The sequence below is a fragment of the Amphibalanus amphitrite genome, unplaced genomic scaffold (assembly GCF_019059575.1).
Source record: "Amphibalanus amphitrite isolate SeventyFive unplaced genomic scaffold, NRLGWU_Aamphi_draft 001343F_arrow, whole genome shotgun sequence".
Classification (NCBI taxonomy): domain Eukaryota; kingdom Metazoa; phylum Arthropoda; class Thecostraca; order Balanomorpha; family Balanidae; genus Amphibalanus; species Amphibalanus amphitrite.
In genome coordinates, this window is record NW_024882836.1 from 158,627 (window position 1) to 174,016 (window position 15,390).

Here is a 15,390-nt window from a genome sequence, read left to right on the forward strand (position 1 = left end):
AGCATAGGTAGCCAGCAGGGCATGCTAGCAACTCATAAACGAGCCCTCTGTAAAAAAAATTCAAAGATCAAGAGGGTCAAAGATCAAAAAAGGGTCAGCAAGGTCAGAGGTCATCTGGGTCATTGGTCAGTAAGGGATAAAAGGGTCAGCTGAAGCTCGTATGAGTTCAATGCATGGGGATTGAGGAGTCAGGTTTCATAGTTGGGTTTATGAATTTATAACAGTTCCCTAATCAAAACATCATCCTGAACCCAACATCAGAGTACATATATGTATCTATGTTATGACCTCTTCAGGAGCAGATCCACAGAGGTATAGTAGATAGAGGAGGGACGGGGCGCGGGGTAGCAGAGTAGGAGTCAGTACCCAGCAGTAAGTTTTTTTTTTCTACGCCGCCACCCATGTAAGTAAGTACTAAGTACACAGCACAGGTCACCCAATGGGGGCTGCTAGTCTTCTTCCAAGTCTCATAGACTCACACTGTGATATACGCACACATGGGAACATCAGGGAACAACTGGAACAACTATATTGACAATATGTGGAACAAGGGAACAGCACCTATTGAAATCACATCGCCTCTGAGCCAGCAAGTAACCACGTAGTGCAATAACGTTATTAAATCACCGCTAAAACTCACGGTTTGAAAATCACGGTCGTGACTATCGCAGTTCAAAATCAAGGCCGTGCACTATGTGCACGTACACGGTGAAGTACACCCTAGCAACATCGGTCCAGACCCGAAACCACGGCCATATTCACACAAATCACAGCTTTTCACACAGCCACACACAGCCTCACGGTGCGATAATTTCAATCACGGCTAAAACTCACGGTCTTAAAAGCAAGGCCGTGGACTACATAGAGTGGCAGTTGTAGCATACACGAGAAACATACGACTAGATGTAAAAACCAAGGGAGCTGGACCAATCCACGGAATATTGTGATACTGTTATCAAAGTGTGTAGATTTGAGTTCGGATTGTGAAATGACATGTTTCGTCATTGCATTGTGTATGTGTATCCAATGTGCAAGGTCACAGCTTGCAATTGTGTTAAATGGGCGTGTCTTGGAAGTTTGGCAATATGCAACTGATTGCCATACTACTAAAGCAAGCTGTAGTTTTATTTGGACAAGTAGGTAACCATTGTATTGACAGTACGTGGACTTCCACGAAACAAACTATCAAATCAACTGTTTGGTAGTTTGTTTTGTGGAAGTGCAAGTACTGTCAGTACAATACCTAAAGCAACCTGGGTTCACTGTTACATTTAACCAGTGCCCATCTTTTTGGGGGGGCATACGTTTAATCCTGCCCCATTGTCATTTACTGCTTGGGTTACCTAATGAATGACTAGTAGACGAAAAAGTATAATTACATAAGAAGCAAAGTTCTAACATTGTCCGAATAGCCACAATCTCTCCACTTGCCCCATCTTGACCCCATGACTCATATCCTGAAATTATAGTTACATCAGGCTCAGCCAGTTTTGGGCAGAGATTTGGGCGTAACCTGTATCGCGTCTGGTCACCGTGTTCTAAAAACCAGTCTTAACAGGCCACCCCTTATCGGCTGTGGGGGAGCGGGGCGTATCGGTGGGTCACGCCTGGTCGCCTGATATAAGGTAGGGATTCAATGTCATGTACAGTTTGTCTTAAAAGTACCGCGCAACAGTGCAGTGGATTATTAAGTCCGACTGAGGAATGGCTGCTAAATGTGAGAGTCACGAAGCATTTAACATGGGGGATGGAAGAAGATGTGAGCTGGTTCGGCGATAATCAAATTTAGCAGCCCTTTTTGGGTCAGGCTTGATGGATTCATGCCGCACCGATATGCGGTACTTTCAAGACTGACCAATTAGGCATTGCAAGTGAGAATGAAGTCACTATCAAGAACACGCTAGCATCGAAGCCATCAGTCTTCACTAATGTATAGCCACACGTACTAAGACATAAGCACGCCTACAAACATAAAGCCACGCCCACTAGACTTGCCGTGACCCGTCGTGAGTCCCGTAACCTCGTGGCGCCCCCCCCCCCCAATCGTGATAGAGGGGAGGGGGCACGAGGGAACGCCGAGAGAGGGAGAGGGATCGAAAGGAGAGAAAGAGGGAGGGCTAAACTGGGTCAGGTGTCTCTTGAGCTGTCAGAGAGGACAGTTGGGTACAATAAGGTAAATGCGGAGAGGTAGCATTGAAGAGGTATAGGCACTAATTAATTTTTGAACAATGTTTTTGAGTGCTCAATCAATAAATATTTTTCACTAGGGCAAACCTACCGGCGCTATATATTATATTATATATCATATTGGATATCAAAGCATTTTATATCAATATAAATAGCATATAAGTTAGGTTTTGACATAAGACTTAACTCCGAATGACTCCTAGTGATTTACACAAAATCTATATTTCTAACACACATGGAAATCAACATCAGAGTCTCAGTGTTCTAACCAACACGCAACAACCCTGTGGTGATAGAACAGCCATTCCAATTCAGTCGCCACTCCACCCCACGAACCTAACCCGGCCGTGGGAGCAGCCCAGCTTCAGTCCCGGGAGGGGAGGGGAGGGGGTAAGGGGTAGGGGAGGGGGGAGGGGTTGACCTTGTCCAGGTGACCCAGTGGGGACAGAGCTCAGAAACCACGGCGGCGGCGGCTGCAACGCTGCACACCAATCTGCATTTACGCAACGGATTATAACACGCGGGTTAGCAGGAGAGCGCAGGTACAGCGTGCATGAAAGACTGGCGAGATTTATAAGAGACTAGCTCGTTCATTGAAACCGGTTAGACGCCCGTTTGCAAAGGAATCCAGTGAAGAAAAGTGGGAGTGAATCTAGCCACTGAAGGTATGTGGGTGATGAGTTGAGTAAAGGTATGTTCCCACTGGCTCTCTATTGATATTGATGCGTTGAGTAAAGGTATGTTCCCACTGGCTCTCTATTGGCGTGGTGGCATTAGTCTGACGAGTGACGCGTCAAGGTGTGGGTTCATATAACAAGATATCTATCAAACACGTAGAATTACGTTGGATTCATAAAAAAAAACGAAAAAAAAAACTCAGACGTGACGATCCAAAGTCAAATCGGGTCACGTTCAGACATGCACTGTCGTACTTGCGATCACGTAAACACAGCCAAAAACATACACATCCTCAGGCATCACACAGGTAACCCAGGGAAAAGTGTTAACGCGCACGGCTGACTCCAAAAGGTACTATTACATAGACAAACAAGGAGACGTGACGATAAAGCTACGCTGTCATTACGCTTCGTCGCATACAGGTATCAATAAAGTAGAGCAAAATAACGTACCAAAGGGAATGCCAACGGACAAATAAACGAATCAGCAAAACGAGAAAGCGTACGAACGAGTCAACGAAGAAACTAACGACACAAAATCGAATAAATAAACAAACGACGAACTTATCATCGAACAATAAAACGAATAAAGAAGCGAGCGAGGTAACGAACAAACAACTCAACAAACAAACGGAGAAACACGAACAAAGAAGCACGCAAACAAACAAACAAACAAACAAACAAACAGACAAACAAATAAACAAACAAACGAATAATCGAATAAGAAGGACCGAACCATCCTTCGAACACACGGAAGAACTATGAGCCACCGACCAACAATCCCAACCTACTACCACGGCACGGCGTCACCGCCGGCGGCGAGATCCACGCCAACGCGGTATGAACTCAGCTAACGCTCACAGCCCAATCCACTAGATTTGGCTCAAGGTCAGCTAGATTAACACTCAGACTAGATTAACTCGGACAGACACATAGACGGACAGACGGACAGACAGACAGACGGACAGACAGTGACAGACAGACAGGTCGAAAGGCAGACAGACAGACAGACAGACTGACTGATGGACTGACGGTCAGGGAGGGAGGAGCGGATAGACGGACGGATAGACGGACAGAGAGACAGACAGACAGACAGACAGACAGACAGACGGACGGGCACGTGGGGATGGGGCGGGGGGGAGTGAGAGAGGGAGGACCCGGAATACCTCCGGGGCACACACCTAGCCGATAACACGGAACAGTAACATCGCGGAACAGGAACAAGCGAGGACATAGCCCCAGGCACACGGAAGCAGACGCTTCATAAACCGGTTTGGGTGGTGAATGGTTTAGGGGAAATGGTTTAGAGGCGAGGGAGATAGACTGGAAGGGATTATTTGATCGGGTTCAGGCTTACCAGATAATATATGTAGATGCATAGACCTCTGTATACAGAGGTCTATGGTAGATGGGATTTGGAAGTACTGGTTCAGGTTGAGATCCTGAAAACACACAATGCATGCTTACGCACATGCTACGTTATTTACGTTATGATATGTCAATTGCAAATATTTACGTTGTCTTGAAGTCAAGTAGAAATATCAGAAAAAAAAAATGTTTAAAAGAAACTGAAAATGACATTCTGCAATACAGTATATTGTGCAATGCACAAAGATCACAGCAGCTAAAAAATGTTTTAACTAACTTATTAAAAAGGATGGTAAATATAAATAACCAGCAGTGAAACCCAACACGCATTTAATTCTAAAACAGCAGGAAACACTTAATAAGCGTAACACTTCATGACGCAGACCCAGGAGAAAACGCATCCATGCTGCTGAAATGAAAGCACAATCCATTAGCGGACGACTTACCTTGCGTGGGGCCAGAGGCTTTGTGGACCATTACAGGGCCCACTTACATCCCCCACTTTATACCACTGGCTGGCCAGTGGATTATACAGCCACAACGATGAAGTTACCATGGAGTACATGATGCCAATGATTGAGCACCATTTAGCTGCCTTCCAGAACATATCTTACCTTGAAAACATCGGCGGTTGTAGATGAGAAGTCGATGATTTATCTTACCTTGATGTGTTGATTTGACGTCGAGAATATGCGTCATATGAAACTACAGCGACGATGGAGGTTAGGCTTTCCTGACTCGGTGAACGCCTTACCTTGCATGTTGGATCGTTGGCCACAAGATGATAGCAAAATATCTAGATGATCCTAAATAAACAGTAAGCTACGAAATACCTGTGTGAAATACAAGCAGAATAGGAACAAGAGCTAAAAAGTAGAGAAAAATAGTTGTGTTTTTTTTTTTGCGTCGATTTCATATTACTTGGGAGAGACACACATTTTGTTTTCACAGACGGAAGGGTTTACTCCGGTGATTATCTTCCTCCTAACTCACTCCCACCCATTCTCAGACCCAGCTGAACCCTCCCTTTCATGCTCTCACCCTTAAACAATTCCCCAAGCCACTCCCTCCTTAGCACTTCCACGAGCACCCCTCCCCCCATAGCGCAATTCAAAACTCACGTGCATACTGGAAAAGATTTCCAGTCCTTCGCTTCCTCCCATATTGATGCACATCGGGGATCAACTTCGGCCTCGGAATGAGCGTTCCAGCCGTCACTCCGCTGTCATTCCCTGACGCAAGAGCCGCCAGTCTCTGAAGAGAGCTGACACCCCCCGATGTCTCTTCTTGGGTTGTTGTGCTCTCAAGAGAAGTCTGGACCACCGCCGGTTTCCCAGGGAGGCTCACAGAACCCTCGTACCTCCTCCGAGTTGGTGGACGTGGCGGGGGTGCGTGTCGCTCGTTTGTGGTTGCGCGGAGGTCTTGAAGGGACGCGTGGAGGGTAGACCAGTTGGTAGCGTAGAGCTGCTTACGAGCACCAACTCCATGGCAGTGCAGCTCAGGCGCGGGATCGTCTACATCTGTGGATACGTCCTCACGACTGTAATCGTTGCTCCTAGCACCACTACCATTACTGAGGTGGCTGCTGTTGCTACTGCTGTTACTGCTGTTGTTCCTGTTCTTACTACTCCCTCGGCTTCGCGTTACCTCCGGCCGTATCGTCGTCGAATCTTTATCACTCCTCCGTACAGCAGTCTCTTCCTCAACGTCGTCACCTCCTTCAGCTGCCACGAGTCTCCGTTTGATCACTCGCGACCTCGAAAACTTGAGATCCCCTGGCCGTGGTGTGATGCCTCGATCACGAAGCTCATGCTCCATACGCACTTCAGAGTTGAGCCGATACTGCGGGGAGAACTGTGGACCTCGCTCTTCGTATTGGGCTACACCAGGAGGTGACGCACGTCGTGGAGATTGAGAAACGAGTTCATCATCCTCTCCTACATCACTGGAGGTGTCTAGATGAGTGACAGCGGAGTTTACCACAACCGCTGAGGTGCTACCCTCACGAACATTCTCTCGAGGACTTCTTCGGCGAGTGGCGGGAGCTTCCTCAACTAACGCAGCTTGGTCTGTCACTGAAGCGAGACGTCGTGAAGCTAACGCCGTCTGTCCGGCACTTCTCGGCGCGCGATGTCTCCTCCACTCGCCCATTGGTCTGAAAGCCACCACACGGTCCCTCGCCTCGTCTTCAGCCGCTTCATCATCATCAGCCACATCAGCAAGGTGATCTGCCGAAGCGGTCTGATGCAGAGGTCTCTGCTGACTCTCTTCCTCCCACATCTCCTGCAAAGTCTGTCGACCTCTCCCTGGGTCCAACGACACACTTCGCTGGAACGCCGGCGGTCTTACGCGTTGAACCACGCTCTCCAACACGGCCTGGCGCTGATGTTGAAGTTGCAGAGCCGCGCGAGGTCCCCAGAGTTTCGGCCGACCGGACTTGCCCACCGAGGGATCGGTGCGGGAGTTTGGGACGAACGTGAGGTTCATGATGTCGGCGATGAATGAGGTTCGGTCTTCAGAGAGTGTCGTATAAGACGAAGATGAGGAGGATGAGGAAGAAGAAGAGGAAGAAGAAGAATTAGAGGAAGAGGGTTGGTCTGAAGGGGAACGCCTCCCGGCGATATAACGTTTGTGATGACCCGGAAGATCGCTTTCCTTTGTAGCGGTAGGGTATGTTGTGAGGCTCACACTCGGTGATTTGTTGGAGTTCTTGTAGGGTTGGTAAGTAGCACTGGTACTGGAAGCGCCGGCACCAGCCGCTTTACCACTGGTGTGCTTGTTTGAACTACTTGGGAGTCTGCCTGAATTGCTGGAGAGTCTACAGGGACCGCTGAAGAATCCACTATAATCACTGCTAAGTCCGTTGGCACCACTGCTTTCCTCCCCAACACCACAATTTAGCCCGTTGGCTGGTGTACCACACGTCACGTCACCAGTGACTTTTCCAGCCTCACCACTGGTGTCACCAATCACCCTATCACCAACTACCTCAACTTCACCACTTGTCACACCATCCGTCCCCACTTCTCCACTTCCACCAACTACCCTCACCGGGCGTTCGTCAGTGCAATCACGCACGTTTACCACCGAGCTTCCCCTTCCACCAAGAGCTCTCCCACCGCTGTACTCGTCGCCGCGCTGAGCTCTATCCAGACGTTCCTTCCAAGTCTCCCCGCGATGTGTTGGGGAACTTCCTCCTATTAAAACGGCACGACCCGGATGAACCAGCATCGCTTCTCGGCCTCGTCGGCAGCTGGAGACACCGGCCACATCTGAAAGAACACTGATGCTGCTCACTGCTGTCGCCTACTGCGCGACGCTCATACACTGAGCTCGCGCGCTTGGGACGACGCTCGCCTACTGCGCGACGCTTGCCTACTGAGCTCGCCCGCTCGCTCGCCGTGCGGCGCAAAGGCGGGGCTTACTGGCAGAGCTCACGGTCACAGCGACGTCACGATCACGTAACAATGACGTCATTGGAGCGTACGGGCGGACGGCCGCTGCCGCGACCGGTGTGCATGTACGGTGACCAATGACGTCATAGTGAGGTAATCATGACGCCATTGGGCATGAGAGCTGAGCTGACCCTGGGGCTGACCTCGCGGTACTAAATGCAACGAAAACGTGATGAAAAAGGTCATGAAAACCGGACCGAAATGTGATATATTGGACCTTCGGTAAACGCACGGGGAAAGGAAAGGGGCGGGATCAAAAGGAAAGGAAGGTTGGATTTCTTTGGACTAGATCTATCTATCAATCAATTAGATCAATCAGTTGGATTTCTTTGGACTATCTATCAATTGTGCATATTTCTTTCCATGCACCTAAATATATAAATTGTATCAGTGCAGTATGTTGATCCAACGTCACACGTAAAGAGACGACACAAGATATGGCAGCCGGATTTCCCCTCATTTGGCAGCCTCCGTGGACCATCTACCTCCCGCGGCAGAGTTACGAGTCGTCTTCCCGTAACGCTTGGACAGTCCATAATGCAATGAACGGGCTACCGCAGCGACCGGTTGGAGGTACTTTCACTTTCATCAAAGACCCCCGGTTAGAGATGCCAAGTTGATGCCGGGTTTTGGTGCACGAAACTGACATTGGTTTGGATTGTAGTGGTTCTATCATTTTGGGTTGGGTTGGACTTTTTTGGTACTTCATTGGTGTAATGAGTCACCACTTTTGCGATTGCTAAAATTCTATATGAAACTTAATGTTTCCTTAAAATTACAAACTTTTAAATTTCATTAAATTTACAATTCCTTAAAGTTCCTTATATGTAATTGCAAATTATTTTGGTTGGCATTGTGTTTCCTTCAGCTGTTGTAATAAACTGAAACTGGCATCACTTCTATACTGCCTTCAAGACTACCTACAAAATGACAATCAACGCAACCCAATAAAACAAGTTTCAAACAATACTCGCAAGATGCAATTCGTTGTAAAAGAGATCAAGGACATCAGCCCGATAATCCATCAATAAAAACCACCTAACTCGTAGCTCCGTCTAAAACGTCGACTTCAAATGTTCGCACTCGGAATTCGCTGAAGTGCAACGAAACGGAACGAAACTAGCGAAAGGAAGTGTCAGTGCGTATTGCGTCACATGCGAAATCACAAAACTCAGCTTCATAAAACTCAGTGAGCGTGTCCAGCGTGTCGAGCTGACTTTCAAGGCCGGAGTGCCGTGAAAATTTCAGGACGGTGATGACCGTTGTAATTATGACGGCTATGAGTGAAGAGGACTGATGTAATTATGCACAATTGTTAATTTTAATTGTTGTAACGTGGTTACTTAAGGGCTATTGTTATCTCGGAAATGTTACGGAATCATCATTCCATTCTATGCGCGTATGTAAGGGAATAATGAACTATTGCATGAAATGATCTGAAAATGAATGTGTGCGCAGTGCAAACCTCTCGCACGAAATCGAACGTATCTCAATTGCCATCGACTCCAATCATTCAATAACTAGTCGTGTAATCCTTACAGCTCAATTCACTCCGTAACGTAACACCAAATGCACAAAAGCTGCAATAATTTGACAGAAGTCGGGCTTTCGCGTCCCATTCTCGCTGCTGAGTGCTGACATTGACAGTGAAGCTTCGTCGGCTGACAGCCGGTCAGCTGTTGGTGTATGACGTCACCCACCTGTCATCTGACCAATCAGAGGGGGATGACATGTTCGTGACGTCAAATCTATAGTACATTCTATGAGGCAAAGAGAGATGAAATTATATCAATTTATTTACCGTTTGTAGCATGATTACAATAACAACCGTCTGATGTTAGATTATGAGTAAAAATAATTGGCAATTATGAAACCTCATCATGCCGTAAGAAATCGTATTCCAGTACCAGTAAAACGCCTTTCGGGCGAAGAACGAGCGAGCGATATAGTGAGCCCTGCACGTGCGGAAGGGCGAGAGGGTACTTCCAACGGGCTTGTGCAAAGCACCCTTCTAACCGGTCGCTAGCGGTGTGTCAAATTTGAACGCAATCGGCCTAGCCGTTCCTGAGATCTGGAAGCGGCATTCTGCACGTGCGCACGTGCAAACGGGGTCCAAAATGACTTTTGCACGGCACCCTACTAACCGGTCCCCAGCCGTGTACCAAATTTGAGCGCAATCGGCCCAGCCGTTCTCGAGATCTGGAAACGCCCCTGCACGTGCGCACGTGCAGTAGCACCCTAACCGCAACACATGGGAATGCATTGCCTGGTGGGTGCCTACCTGCATGCCAAGTTTTAGCAAAATCGCCCCAGTAATTACTGAGTTACTGAAATGGGAACAAATTTGGCACCTCTTATTGTTGTATTTTGCACGTGCAGTGGGGGTCACTCACATCGATGAAGAGTATCCGACCTTTGGTAGAAGGGATGGAGCTACCCTATAAAAATGACCGCAAGACAATCGCTCAAGCGGCTGCTGAGATATGGGCCTCTCAAAATCATTACTTTTGCAAAACTGCTTGAACAACCTTGACTTTTCACGTGGCACGTGCCACGGCGGTCACTGAGATGTATCAAAAGTAGTCAATTACGGGGTAGAAGGGATGGGGCTACCCAGCAAAAAAGACCGCAGGCCATTCGGTCCACCGGTTGCTGAGATATAAGCCTCTCAAAAGCGTTACAGGCCGGGCCGGGCCGGGCCGGGCCGGGCCGGGCCGGGCCGGGCCGCTCATACTGAGATTTTTCCGTTATATTGAAAAGACTTCGCTTCGCTCGCTGCGCTCGCTCGCTCGTAATCAACCGTCTCAAATAATATATTGATAAAGACTGTCTGTTATTATATATTCGAACAAAGCACCTACGACTGTATTAAAACATCAATCGTATCAATTTAATAACCACAAAAATCGTATGTTACTATAGACCCTCACCAGGCGTATGCTTGTACAGCATACCTACAACGGATTGTCTAGACTTATAGCACAGTGCGAATCAGTATCTAACCGTTAGAAACACGCTAATTCCATACCCGGAACCTGATCTGGAATGCTATCGGTCCGGTTTTTCCGACTCACTCATTCAAAATCCTGCATTGCTCATGCCAGCCAGTACGATACATTTCTCCTTAGTAATCCTGTAACTTACTTCCTACAACTATACAAAAAAAAAATACAAGTTGCCTAATCATGTGGTAAAAGTTGAATATTCCTTTCTAGCCCTCACCTGTATACGAAAAACCCGGCAAGAGGATATATTCGCTTAGTGACGAACACACATTTATCACACAGCTGACGAACCATTCAGACGGGACGAAATGAGAAGAAAGTAGTCCTGCGCCATTAGAGGCACACGTGTGACATAAATGGCGCACAGTGCGCCGCGTCTGCCCATTTGAGACAGCTGGTGGAACTTGGTATGAAACTAGAAGCTCACAAGGGCCCAATCTGATAAAATGCCGTACTACTCTATTCAAGGCATTTGGTAACATATTTGATACCAGTGCCGACAAACGGTTTTCCGAGTCAACGAAATGATTCTTTGGACCGTCAACATACGATGGACTGAAATGCGTGAAAACCTTTCATACAGCTGTAGCGGAATTTGATGCATTGGAACCCACTTTAGGAAGTTCATCTGTCAATATCAGACCTTCAATAAGTCTCCGATAATTCAGACAGGATTTCTCACTTCAGAAGCCTTCGCGCTAAGTGGCATCGTCACTTTTTCGACTCTGTACGGCATTGAAAAAGACGTTGGGCCCCATGCAAAATGTGAGCGAAAGCATCAATTAAATGGAGAAATATACTCTGGTAATGATGAAAAATAGGATACCTGCTTTGCGAGAATGTGATAAATCTCAAGTTTGTGAGACACTACCACAGGGGAGCAATGCCGCTTCAACCCTATTGGCCGTAGTGTCTAACGGTGGCGGCCATATTGCGCAGACCAGAAACCGGCTGCCGCCTGTGTTGAGGAATAGGGAATTCGGGACCTCGATTTACGTTTGCGGCCGCCGTATCCGTTACGTTCAAGTTACGTAGATACGGAACCCGGCATCTTACGCAGAATTGAGTGGGGAACACGATCGTATCTTCAGAATTCCTCAAATTCACTCGCCTGACCTACATTTGCCCCGGCCGAGGGGGTTGATTGAACCCACCTCGCTAATGCACCGCTAATTAAACTTGAATTAAGCGGTAAAGTGGTCGTATGCGGCAAAGTATAATGCAGAGTGACTGGTAGGAACCCGCTGTAAGAGTCTCAGGTCAACCGGTGACCTCTGAGGTCAGGTCAAGTGATCTAAGGCACGGGTTCGGTTTTTGGTAAATAACTTCGCCAAAAATGGCCGTAGAGCCGCGATTTTGGCATCATCGTGTTCAGCTAGCTCAGGCGCATCGAGTGATATACTTTTTGTTCGGGTCAGGTCAACTTAGGGTGTTGACCTCAGGTCAAGGTCAGGTCAGCACCCCCAGGTCACGAAGTTGGTCGAAAGAGGTCATGTCGCATATCATTCGATTCGGCAGGTCTTCCTGAGTCCATTGGTGGCTTTCTCGACTCGCTAGCTCAATTTGATCGGGAGTTATTGAAGAAAAATGGTGACCCTTGTGACGTCACGAATGACGTCACGCAAGGGCAACAATGCAAATATGAAGCATAGAACCTTGCAAAGAGTGCATGAAATCATGATTTTATATGCTTGAGATAGTTTCAGATCATTCTCGGCGCCAAAATAACAATTTTCATATTTCCCCATTGACTTATAAGGGTTTAACGTATTAGTTCCTTATAGCTGATGATTTTTTAGGATTTCATCTTGTTCTCCACTCAATTCTGCGTAAGATGCCGGGTTCCGTGTCCACATAGCTTGAGCGTAACGGATGCAGCGACCGCAAACGTAAATCGAGATCCCGAATTCCCTATTCCCCAGCACAGGCGGCGGCCGCTTTCTGGTCTGCGCAACTGGCGGCACCGTTGGACACCATTTGGCGGCCGATGCGCATTCCACATTATAGAGTTCAGTGGACACTACTGACGAGAGAAAATGGTGGAGAGCCGTATATCTGTATAAATCTTCATATTCTGCGACATTACATCATATAAGTCTCCATCTAGGGCGAGTTTATAGCTTACGTGTATAACAAATTAAAAGCGCATAGCTTTAGTATGCCTACAACATGCGGGTATCAAAATAAAATACAGTGTGCCTTATAATTTATGACGTGTATCCACGTACGCAATACCTTTACACTAGAAGTAAGAAACCAATTAAAAATTGTTTATTAACGCTGCTTGGCGAATCGGAAAATACCCAATGATCACTACAATACCAAAAAGTAATTAAAGTTTACTTAGAATGGCACTGTCGCGAACGTAATCAAGAGCATATCATTAGCAAAGTGGAATACACTTTTTATAAAATTCCGGATCCTGTTAAAAAATACATTATATCGGGACCTGTTGATGATGTTTACCTTCCATATAACTGATTACCTACACCAGCTTAATTAGGGAATTTGCAATTAATGCTCGAGGATAGGATGGTACGGGCTGGCAACGCAATTACATGAAAAGCACTAGAAGTGGACACACGGAAACCTAATGCGTGTGCAGCGACTATTTCATATATAACATTTATACGATCTGCATCATCTGGGCACTTCGTTTATTTAACTTTACTTTGGTACTAGCGTGACATTTAACACCCAAGCGGTAGCGTAGGAGGTTTTAGAAAAGGGTATAATTTTTATTTCAGAGAAATATTCCAGATTTCTCCTCTTTGTACCTAATTCAAGTTAGCTTTGAGCACCGGGCAATCAGTAGGCTTGTACGCTTATCGCCAACATTTTGGACAAATTTCAATGCATAATCATACGAAAAAAGGTTTTTAAGGAAAACAAACTTTTTTTTAAATAATGGAAAGCACCTAAGAATGGTAAAGCCACACGAAAGAAACGTGAGACGAGAAAGGAGAAGCTTCAGCAAGAAAAAAAATCACGAAGAATAAGCCACGCTTCTGTGAAACTTTCGCGCGCGATCAAAACGTCAACATTCACACAACAGCGCAAGCAGTGATATAAATTGATTCCCGCGGAAAGGTACCCGGCGGGAATTTACGCAGTCAGCCGCAGAGCAAGAGTTTTCCAAGTTTTTCTGTGTGTGTTTGCAGATATTTTCCTCTGTTCGGCTAGCATGGGAATTTCTTTGTGGGACTCTCATGAGATTTTCCTGGCCGTGAGTTGTGTGAATTCAGCGCTCAGGGTAAGTTGTACGGTTCAAACGTACGAGTATTTGTACAAACTATATGACAGTTTGCGTTCGTCGGATTCCATTAGAGATAATTGTCTCTTCAAATCGAACAGTTGAACGGTGTTTATGTAAAGCATGCATGATGTGATCAGTTTTTAGACAACCTATTCAACAGGGATCTCGTAGCTCGTTGATAAACGGCAACACAAGCTGAGCCCGTGCCACGTCAGAAACAATGATGAGTTCGTGATGAATGCAATAGAATATTGCCATTATTTCCAAAGATTACGAAATTCTTAGAGACCTTAGATAATTTGACGAATTATCTTATCTTCGGCAATTTTTCAACAACCTTACCAAATTCATACATAACACGGACTAACACAGAAAATCACTGTTCATCAATGTAAAGCTGTATGGTGTATATTACGATAATATGGAAGAAACCCGGGAGTAATCAGCTATCTAGATTCTAGAAGTTAGAACTACATATACAGTGTAGGGAAATCGACCGAAAGAAGGTCACCATTCGACCTCCGAAACCAGCGAACGGAATTGCACCGGGCTTGACTGTAACCGACTGTCACATTTTATGACAGATCGGCGAGCTAATGACGGGCTGAGTGACAGCTGTCATGATGTCATTATGTAAGATTTGACGGTAGTCATCGTTAGGAGAATTGTGGCAAAGCAGTATAAAAGACGGGCAGGATGAATATCAGGCTCGGAGAGAGAGAGAAAGAGAGAGAGAGAGAGAGAAAGGGAGGAAGAGGGAAAGGGAGAGAGAGAGAGAGGGGGGAGAGGGAGACAGAGAGAGAGGCACAGACAGAGACAGAGACAGGGAGAGAGAAAGGAAAGTTATGATATTTTATGAGCATATGGACTAATAATTTTATCCTTGTAAAACCCATATAAAGTGACAAATACATTTATATGTAAAAGAGCAAAATGAGAAAAATATCATAAAACATTACGCAATGATTGTATTGGTGGTGGCAAAAACTAAATCTGAGATCAAACACTCTTCATAAACTCTTGCAATTAAATGCACAACTTTTGCAAATTTCACTGCGACCATGCGGTGTTCAAACACTTACAGACTTGACGATCACGGGGTCTTCTTTCGTCTCTCTCTCGCCTTCTCCTCTCTCTCTCTCTCTCTCTCTCTCTCTCTCTCTCTCTCTCTCTCTCTCTTCCTCTCTTGCTCTCTCCGCACACTCCAGATCCGCTCCTACTCTCAGCAAAGTCCGCACTGCTCTACACTTTGTTCACAACTCAGCACCAAAAACCAGCACTCCCTCCAAAGCCCCGTCTAAATCAGCACCAACGACCAATCTCCGGTAAATTTTGCACACTGGTCAACTTCCTGTTATTCGCTGCAACCAGTCCATGCAACGTGAGACTAGTTTCCCCAGACTTTGCCCGCACCCTGGGCTGTCCCGCCTAAACGGCACACA